Source organism: Brassica rapa, unplaced genomic scaffold, assembly GCF_000309985.2.
Source record: "Brassica rapa cultivar Chiifu-401-42 unplaced genomic scaffold, CAAS_Brap_v3.01 Scaffold0681, whole genome shotgun sequence".
NCBI classification, from domain to species: domain Eukaryota; kingdom Viridiplantae; phylum Streptophyta; class Magnoliopsida; order Brassicales; family Brassicaceae; genus Brassica; species Brassica rapa.
Window position 1 is genome coordinate 72,501 of NW_022610621.1, and position 9,228 is coordinate 81,728.

General features: G+C 45.8%; 1 non-coding gene across 1 annotated transcript; it reads right to left on the bottom strand.

Annotated features, from left to right (window-relative positions):
- Positions 1–236: 236 nt before the first annotated feature.
- Positions 237–343, bottom strand: LOC117130811. Its single transcript, XR_004454090.1, has one exon. It is a non-coding gene; the product is annotated as a small nucleolar RNA R71 (small nucleolar RNA).
- Positions 344–9,228: the final 8,885 nt, after the last annotated feature.

Consider the following 9,228-nt stretch of genomic DNA (forward strand, 5'->3'; position numbering starts at 1 on the left):
ATCATGGCTTGGCTCTAGAGGATCCATTTGATCACTTGGACAGGTTCGACAGCTACTGTGGGTTGTCAAAAACCAATGGTGTGTCCGAAGATGCCTTAAAGCTCAAGCTATTCCCTTTCTCTTTGGGGGATAAGGCACGTCAGTGGGAGAAGTCTCTACCCAGCGACTCCATTACCACTTGGGATGACTGCAAGAAAGCATTCTTGGAGAAGTTCTTCTCTACTTCAAGAACTGCTAAGCTGAGAAACGAGATCTCCAGCTTTCAACAGAAGGGCTTGGAAGGTTTCAGTGAAGCCTGGGAGAGATTCAAGGGCTATCAAGCTCAATGCCCACACCATGGTTTCTCTAAGGAGAGCTTGCTGAGCACATTCTACCGTGGTGCTCTCCCTAAGTACAGAGCCAGACTGGATACAGCTAGTAATGGGTTCTTCTTGGGGAGAACTGAGGAGGATGCAGAGGAGCTGGTTGACAACATGGTTAAGAGTGATGCAGTCTACAGTGGAGACCACGACAGAAGCAGTAGAACTGAGGATAAGCAAACGAGGAAGGAGTTGAAAGCTCTACAGGATAAGATAGACATCCTCCTTGCTGATAAAGCTACCCAAGAGCAGCTGCACTTTGTCGGCAACCCAAGCCAAGAGACACCAGCTGTTGTCCATGAAGTTGAGGGTTTGGAAGGTCAGGAAGAGCTGTGTTTCATCAACAACAATGGTAGCTGGTACAAGAAAGAACCCAACTTTCAGTACAACAACTACCAACAGAAGTCCTATTCCAACAACCAGCAGAGTGGTTATCAGCCTCGGAACAATCAGCAAGGCAGCTATCAACCTCAGCAGAACCCTCCTCCTGGTTTCAACAACAAGGGCAACCATTCTTCCCAACAACAATCTAATCCCTCTACCTCCACTCCTCAAGTCAGCAGCACTGATGCTCTACTGAAACAAATCCTGGAGTCCCAAACAAGAAGTGAGAAGCATGTTGGCTATGAGTTGAAGAATCTTCACTCAAAGATTGATGGGAGCTACAATGAGCTCAACAACAAGTTCAGAGCTTTGGAGAACCAGTTTGCTGCCATGAACACTCAACAAAATCGCCAACAAGGTTCTCTACCAGGTAAATCTGAGCAAAACCCCAAGGAAACCATGAAAGCTATCACTCTCAGGAGTGGTAAGGAGTTACCTCAGAGAACTCTCACCAAGGATGCTGAGAAACAAAGTGAGGGGGTTGCCATCACCATAGATGATGAAGTGGTGATTGTTGATGAGAAGATCAATGACGAGATCTTGGAAAAAATAGTGGAAGCAAAAGGAAAAGGAAAGGTTGGAGAAGAGAAGAAAATAGTTAAAGATGGTGAAGTCGTCACTCCAGCAAGTGAAAATTCTTTTGTTCCTCCTGCCTATGAACCCAAGCTTCCATTCCCAGGTCGATTCAAGAGGCAGCTGCTAGAGAAGTACAAGGCTTTGTTTGACAAGCAAATGAGTGAAGTCCAAGTCACAATGCCCATTATAGATGCTTTCATGCTGATCCCTCAATACAGCAAGTTCCTCAAAGATGCTGTAGCTGCAAAGAAGAAAGAGATGGAGGGCATGGTGATTCTCACTCATGAGTGCAGTGCTATCATTCAGAGACTGGTCATTCCAAAGAAGCTAGAAGATCCTGGATGCTTCACATTACCTTGCGCTCTTGGGCCTATGGTATTTGATAGATGTCTCTGCGATTTGGGAGCTAGTGTCAGCTTGATGCCCCTATCTGTTGCTAAGAAGCTGGGTTTCACTCAGTACAAGAAGTGTAGACTTTCCCTGGTATTGGCTGATCGTTCAGTGAAGTACCCTGTGGGTATCTTAGAGGACCTCCCAGTGATGGTTGGAAATTATGAGATCCCTACAGACTTTGTGGTGCTTGAAATGGGTGAAGAAGCTCAAGATCCTTTAATCCTTGGAAGACCTTTCTTAGCCACAGCAGGAGCTATTGTTAATGTGAAAGAAGGCAAGATTGATCTCCATCTGGGTAAAGGGCACGTTCTGCATTTCGACATCAAGGAAGTAATGAGGAGGCCAACAGTTCAGGGCCAAGTGTTCTACATCGAAGAGATGGATGCCCTTGCTGATGAACTCCTAGAAGAGTTGTCACTAGAGGACCCTCTACAGCATGCTTTAACTGTAGAGAAAGAGGCTGAGGTGATTGAGAACCTGGAGAGTACTGCCTATGGGATGATGCTGGATTCACACCAGGCGTTTTTCAGTAAGGACCAGTACGAGGAGCTTCCACAGATGGTTCACCAACAAGTCTCAGTCACTCAACGAGAGGACAACCAGCAGGATGACTGGAGTGAACTAAAGGCACCTAAAGTGGAGCTTAAACCTCTTCCCCATGGTGTAAGGTATGCATTCCTTGGTCCTAATGAAACTTACCCTGTCATTGTGAGTAGTGAACTTACTGAGAATGAGCTATCTGAACTTTTGAAAACACTTAAAAGATTTAGAAAGGCAATAGGTTACTCACTAGATGACATCAAGGGGATATCACCCTCTTTGTGCATGCATAGGATACATCTTGAGGATGAATCAATGACTTCTATCGAGCATCAAAGAAGGTTAAATCCTAACCTGAAGGATGTTGTAAAGAAAGAGATTCTTAAACTCCTAGATGCTGGTGTTATTTACCCTATCTCAGATTCTAAATGGGTATCACCTGTGCATGTTGTACCAAAGAAAGGTGGTATCACTGTGATCAAGAATGACAAGGATGAATTGATACCAACAAGAACCATCACAGGTCATAGAATGTGCATTGATTACCGAAAACTAAACTCTGCATCTAGAAAGGATCATTTTCCACTACCATTTATTGATCAGATGCTTGAGAGACTTGCGAAATCACCCATTCTATTGTTTCCTTGATGGATACTCAGGATTTTTCCAAATCCCCATACATCCCAATGATCAAGAGAAAACGACATTCACATGTCCCTATGGCACCTTTGCATATCGAAGGATGCCATTTGGTCTATGTAATGCTCCAGCTACCTTTCAAAGGTGCATGATGTCAATTTTCTCTGATCTGATTGAGGATGTTGTGGAGGTATTCATGGATGATTTCTCTGTCTACGGATCTTCGTTTTCTGCTTGTTTGTCAAATTTGTGCAGGGTCCTACAGAGATGTGAAGACACCAACCTTGTGCTGAATTGGGAGAAGTGTCACTTCATGGTCAAAGAAGGGATTGTGCTAGGACACAAGATTTCAGAGAAGGGGATTGAGGTGGATAAAGCCAAAATCGATGTTATGGTTGGTCTGCCTCCACCAAAGACAGTGAAAAACATCCGGAGTTTTCTTGGTCATGCTGGATTCTACAGGAGGTTCATCAAGGACTTCTCCATGATCACTAGACCTTTGACCAGGCTGCTGTGCAAGGAAGCTACCTTCAGTTTTGATGTGGAATGTCTACAAGCTTTCAAGAAGCTGAAAGGTGAACTCGTTAGTGCCCCAATTGTCCAGCCACCTGATTGGGATCTCCCTTTTGAGATCATGTGTGACGCCAGTGACTATGCTGTGGGAGCTGTTCTGGGGCAGAAGAAAAATGGCAAAACCCATGTGATCTACTATGCCAGCCAAACCCTCAATGATGCTCAAATGAGGTATGCCACAACAGAGAAGGAGATGCTGGCAATTGTTTTTGCCTTTGAGAAGTTCAGGAGCTACTTGGTTGGGTCTAAAGTCATTGTCTACACAGATCATGCTGCCTTGAGACACCTTCTGGCCAAGAAAGATGCAAAACCCAGGCTTTTGAGGTGGATCCTTTTGCTCCAAGAGTTTGATATGGAGATCAAGGACAAACCTGGAGTTGAGAATGGAGTAGCTGATCATTTGTCCAGGTTGAGGATAGAGTCTGGTGTCCCTATTGACGAAGGACTTCCTGAAGAGCAGATCATGGCTATCGAAGCAGTGATAGCAGTTTGTGAGACTGGTAGGAAGCTGGAAGAGGTCAAAGCAACAGAGGAGAAAGAACCTTGGTATGCTGATTTGGTTAACTACCTAGCCACAGGAAGAGAACCTTTGAATCTTGTAGGCTATGCCAAGAAGAAGTTCTACAAGGATGTGAAAAGATATTACTGGGACGAGCCCTACCTCTACATTCTCTGCAAAGATCAGCTTTATAGGAGAGTGGTTGCAAATGAGGAGATTGATGGGATCCTTGCACAGTGTCATGGATCATCCTATGGAGGACACTTTGCCACCTTCAAGACAGTTGCAAAAGTATTACAAGCTGGATTCTGGTGGCCACACATGTTCAAGGATACACAAGCCTTTGTTTCGAAGTGTGATTCTTGCCAAAGAAGAGGAAACATCACCAAGAGGAATGAGATGCCTCAAAATCCAATCCTTGAAGTTGAAGTGTTTGATGTCTGGGGTATTGACTTCATGGGACCATTTCCATCATCTTTGGCAACAAATATATCCTTGTGGCTGTTGATTATGTCTCCAAATGGGTGGAAGCCATTGCAAGCCCCACCAATGATGCTAGAGTTGTAATCAAGATGTTCAAGAGCATCATCTTCCCAAGGTTTGGAGTCCAAGAGTTGTAATCAGTGATGGAGGTTCCCACTTCATTAACAAACTGCTTGAGGGACTTCTCAAGAAGAACGGTGTGAAGCACAAGGTGGCAACTCCTTATCATCCCCAAACAAGTGGCCAAGTTGAGATTTCTAACAGGGAGATCAAATCTATTCTGGAGAAGATTGTGGGGATTACAAGGAAGGATTGGTCCAATAAGCTTGACGATGCACTTTGGGCTTATAGGACAGCGTACAAGACACCACTGGGCACCACACCTTTCAACCTAGTGTATGGGAAAGCTTGTCATATGCCAGTGGAGCTTGAGTACAAGGCACTATGGGCAATAAAGTTGCTGAACTTTGACATCAAGAGTGCCAAGGAGAAAAGGCTCTTTCAGCTACACGAGCTTGATGAGATAAGAATGGATGCTTTTGAGAACTCAAGAATCTACAAGGAGAAGACTAAGGCTTTCCATGACAAGAACATCCTGAAGAGAGAGTTTAAAGAAGGTGACCAAGTTCTTCTCTACAACTCTAGGCTGAAGTTGTTTCCAGGAAAGCTTAAGTCAAGGTGGTCCGGTCCTTTCAAGGTCAAGGAGGTTAGACCATATGGAGCAATAGTTTTGTGGAGCACTGATGGAAGAGACTTCACAGTCAATGGACAAAGGGTTAAGCTCTACATGGCTACTGCACCAGAGGAAGATGGGGTTTCAACTCCACTGTCTGATCCTACCCCGGCCTAATCTAAAAGGAGGCAAAGTCAAGCTCGGGACTTAAAACAAGCTCACTTGGGAGGAAGTCCCATGCGTATCCTTGTATATATTGCATTTGTATTTCATTTTTCATCTTATTGCATTAAAAAAAAAAAAAGAGGAGAGAAGTTGTGTGCAGGTACTGATCGGTTCATTTTGAGCAGGAGTCGTGCGTGGGAGCGAGTTCTCACAGCTTTCGAGAGCGACACCACAAGGTCGCTCGCGTTTTCGTCGTCGGATCGAGAAAAAAAATCGCCTCAGAGCGAGGTCTCGGAGCGAGGTCGAAGGGTCGCTCCAGCTGGGAGCGACGTTATGGGAGCGACACCTCGGAGTCGCTCGTGTTTTCGACGAAACGACGCTCAAAAACTGACGGGAGCGACGTCCTAGAGCGACACCTTCAAGTCGCTCCAGCTCAGAGCGAGCTTTCCGGAGCGACACTCCAGGTCGCTCGCGATTTCGTCGACTCACGACGCGAGGAAACGACGCGGGAGCGACCTCTCCCAGCGACACCCTCACGTCGCTCCCGACCCGGTCCAGGTAAGTTTCCTAACTCTAAACCCCGGTTTGATTCAAGTAAACCGACCCTAGACCACCCTAAACCGAACCGGACGACCCTAAACCTACCCCAACCCCGCGACTCCAACTCTATCCCTCTCCCCTCCTCTCACAAACTCACAAACTCTCTCAAACTCATCCACACCAAAATCCCCAAACTTTCTCAATTCTCACCCAAATCAACTACTTTTTGTTTCTAAATCCAAGCTTTCGCCCCTGTAGTCTATTCCTCACCACCCATTCACCATTTCCTTTCATCCAGAGCAAGGTATTGAGTTTTAAATTCAAATTCGTAGGTCCATGAACCCTAGAATTTGAAAGTCGAAATTTGGTCCTTTCTTGCTAGATTGTGGTGAAATAGACTAGGGAAAGCTTATCTATCATGTGGGGTTGTTGAATTAACTGTGAAATTGAGTTTAATTTGCACTTTGGCAAAATTAGGGTTCATGGATTTGGGGGTTTCGAATTTGACCTTAATTGGGTGTGTTTGCGGGTGCACTAGATGCGTTAAGATGTTACATTGTTGCATTGTGTTGAACTTGAGTTTAAACTGAAAAATTCATTTGTTAAGTTCATTCTTGCAAAAATTTCGCTTGCAAAGTCTTCTTTTTCTTCACTTCCATCTACTTATCCCTTTCCAAGTTTGTAACTTTTCAGGTGAAAATGGTTAAGAAGACAAAGGGCAGGTTGGAAGCTGAGAGGCAAGAAGCCGAAAGTCAAGAGTTTGCACTAAGAGGAAAAGCGTTAACCAGCGAGCCAACTGGCTCAGGGACGCAGAGGACTGTGCGACAGCAGACGTTGGCTGCAAGGAAATCGAAAGAACAAGAGAAGAGGGCAGGGAAAAGTGTAGCAGTTCCCACCCATGAGGAAGGTGAAACTGAGAGTGATGATGAGCCCACCTACGAAGAAAGCCAAGATGTCAAAGGGCAAAGGGGTTGCTGTTGATCGAGACAGGGCAAAAACTCCATCTGTGGAGGAGCTGTATGATCACTTGAAGAATGGGGTCACTTGGGCTCCAACCAGGTTCGCCGACCTCGATTTGCTGAAGGAGTTGGGCTAGATCTGATATTGAGGCGATGCTGGGACATTTGAAGATGCCAAAACTCCTCACCATGGCTTATCCTTTCTACAAGGATGTCACTTGTCAGTTCCTATCCTCTCTTGTGGTCACTTACCACGACACGGCGCATGTGAGGCAAGGATGGGGAAAAATCAGTTCAAGGTCAATGGAAGAGAGTACAACATGAACTTCAAAGACATTGGGAGGGTCATGGGGTTCCAAGACCTAGAAGACCACTCCTTCCCAAGTGTGAGAACCTTCCCACAGAGCTTTGGAAGTTGATCACTGGAAACAGACACTCACCGGGGCTGACAAGAACTCACACATCCGACACCCGTCTGTACGCTACCTCCACAGATTGCTAGTCCATGCTTTCTACCCACGGAAGCAAGCTGGTAATGTTACTGAGGAAGACATGCGACTGCTCTGCCGGCTATCCGTCCCTACACTCAACCTGGAGTGTTACCCCTTCCCAGCACTGATATCTATGCTACATTTGGGATGGTCAGTTTCTTCGTGGGCCGTCTCGAACACTACAGAGACTGGGCGTGGTACACCACTGATTCGCGCCCAAAGATGGGGATAGGCGGAATGATCACACCACTGCTCCAATTTCTGAATGTTCCCTTGGGAAAAGACGCAGCGGGGCCCAGGTTCATTGATGGCACCTACTTGAGGATCGCCACCTATTTCAGTGGGATATATGGGAACGACTACGTCTACCACTACTACTTGCAGGGCAAGCCAGTCGAGGTGGTTCTTCCAAACCGGAACCTGACGAGTTTAGAGATACCTGGAGCTATCAGCTTCAACATTCCCCAGGAGTACTTTCTTGGAGAACACGGGCCTCTCGATCCAATTCAAGCAGCTCCATCAAGGAGAAGGAGTGTCCCTACGCAACCTGATTCGCCTGTTGCAGACACCTCTGAGCATATCTATGGACCTCCGCGCTACTACTTCAAGCCCCATGACGGAGTCCTTCCTCCTGGAGCTCTCTGTGATGCTCATGACCACATTGGTCGTCTCCAGAGGTGGAACAAAGCTCAGGACAGAACGATAGAAAAGCTCAAGGATAAGTGCAAGGCACTCAGCAAGACTGTGAAGAAGCAGGCAAAGACTTCAGCAAAGTTCATGAAGAAAGTAGCTGATGTTTTAACTAGGGGAGGAATAGCTGGATGTAGCTCAGCTGATTTCGCTTTCGCGAACACCTCAAACCCCCAGCCTCCACCCCCGCCTGATGCTCTTGGCTTTCCCCCTCACTGCTGCGCAGCTTCAGCGTAAGTGGAGGAACCCACCCACTCAACCTTCCACTTCGGCAACAAATCCCCATCCCTCCCTCCTTGCTTCTTCAGACAGTGAGGACGAGATTGACGAGGTTGAGAGCCAGCCATGGCATGGAGGCTCCGGTACAGCATCCGGTGGTTACTACACCACCTTCCCTCCTGACGACGACGATGCTGGGGCATCTGCCCCTACCTACTATCCATAGGAGGTACTTCTCTCACCCCCTTGTATATACCATTTCATTTCTGCATATTAGTTTTCTTCTCGGTATCTCCTTCTTTCTTTGACAACACAGAGACTGTGTAACTCAAGTTTGGGGGAGGTACCAAGCATTTGATCATGTTTGCTTTGATTGTGTTTCATTTGAGTCATGCATTGCACGCCTATTTACATAAAAAAAAAAAGATTTTTCATTTAGTTTGCATCATTCGCACCATTAGGAGAGTCTAGAGCATATAGGTTGCATTCACTTGCATTGGGAGCAATGATTTTAAATGCCTTGTAAAGAACACTACGTTGCACCATTGAGTAGCCACGCACCTCTCGAAAAGACTTGTATGTTTCGAGCCTTGAAAACTCTTCTTGAAACTTGTTGATTGCTGAAACTCAGTCTTTGAAGCCAACTACAACCTTATTGAAATGAATGAACTTAATGCTTCTTGCTTAGGGTCCCTTGTGTACTGAGTCATGGCTATACACACTTGAGTTGTCACATCTTTTATGCCATCTTTTTGACAAACTCTAGTGGTAGACCACTCCCAAAACCTTTCCTTCCTTTTAAGCTTTCATTGTTTGATGAGTGAGGCCTTCTTCGGAAAGTCTTACATGCGCATAATGTTGAGAGTATCGGGAACGACAATGCTTGATCTTCATTTTTGCTAGATTGGACACTCTATGTCTAGCTATAGGTGGGAGGGTGAGTGTTGTGATCATGATTTGGGAGAAATGAAAAATAAAAAGGATAGACTCTTTGTGCTTAAGTGAATTGATTTCTGGGATAAGTAGAGAACCTTAGCTCTAGTTT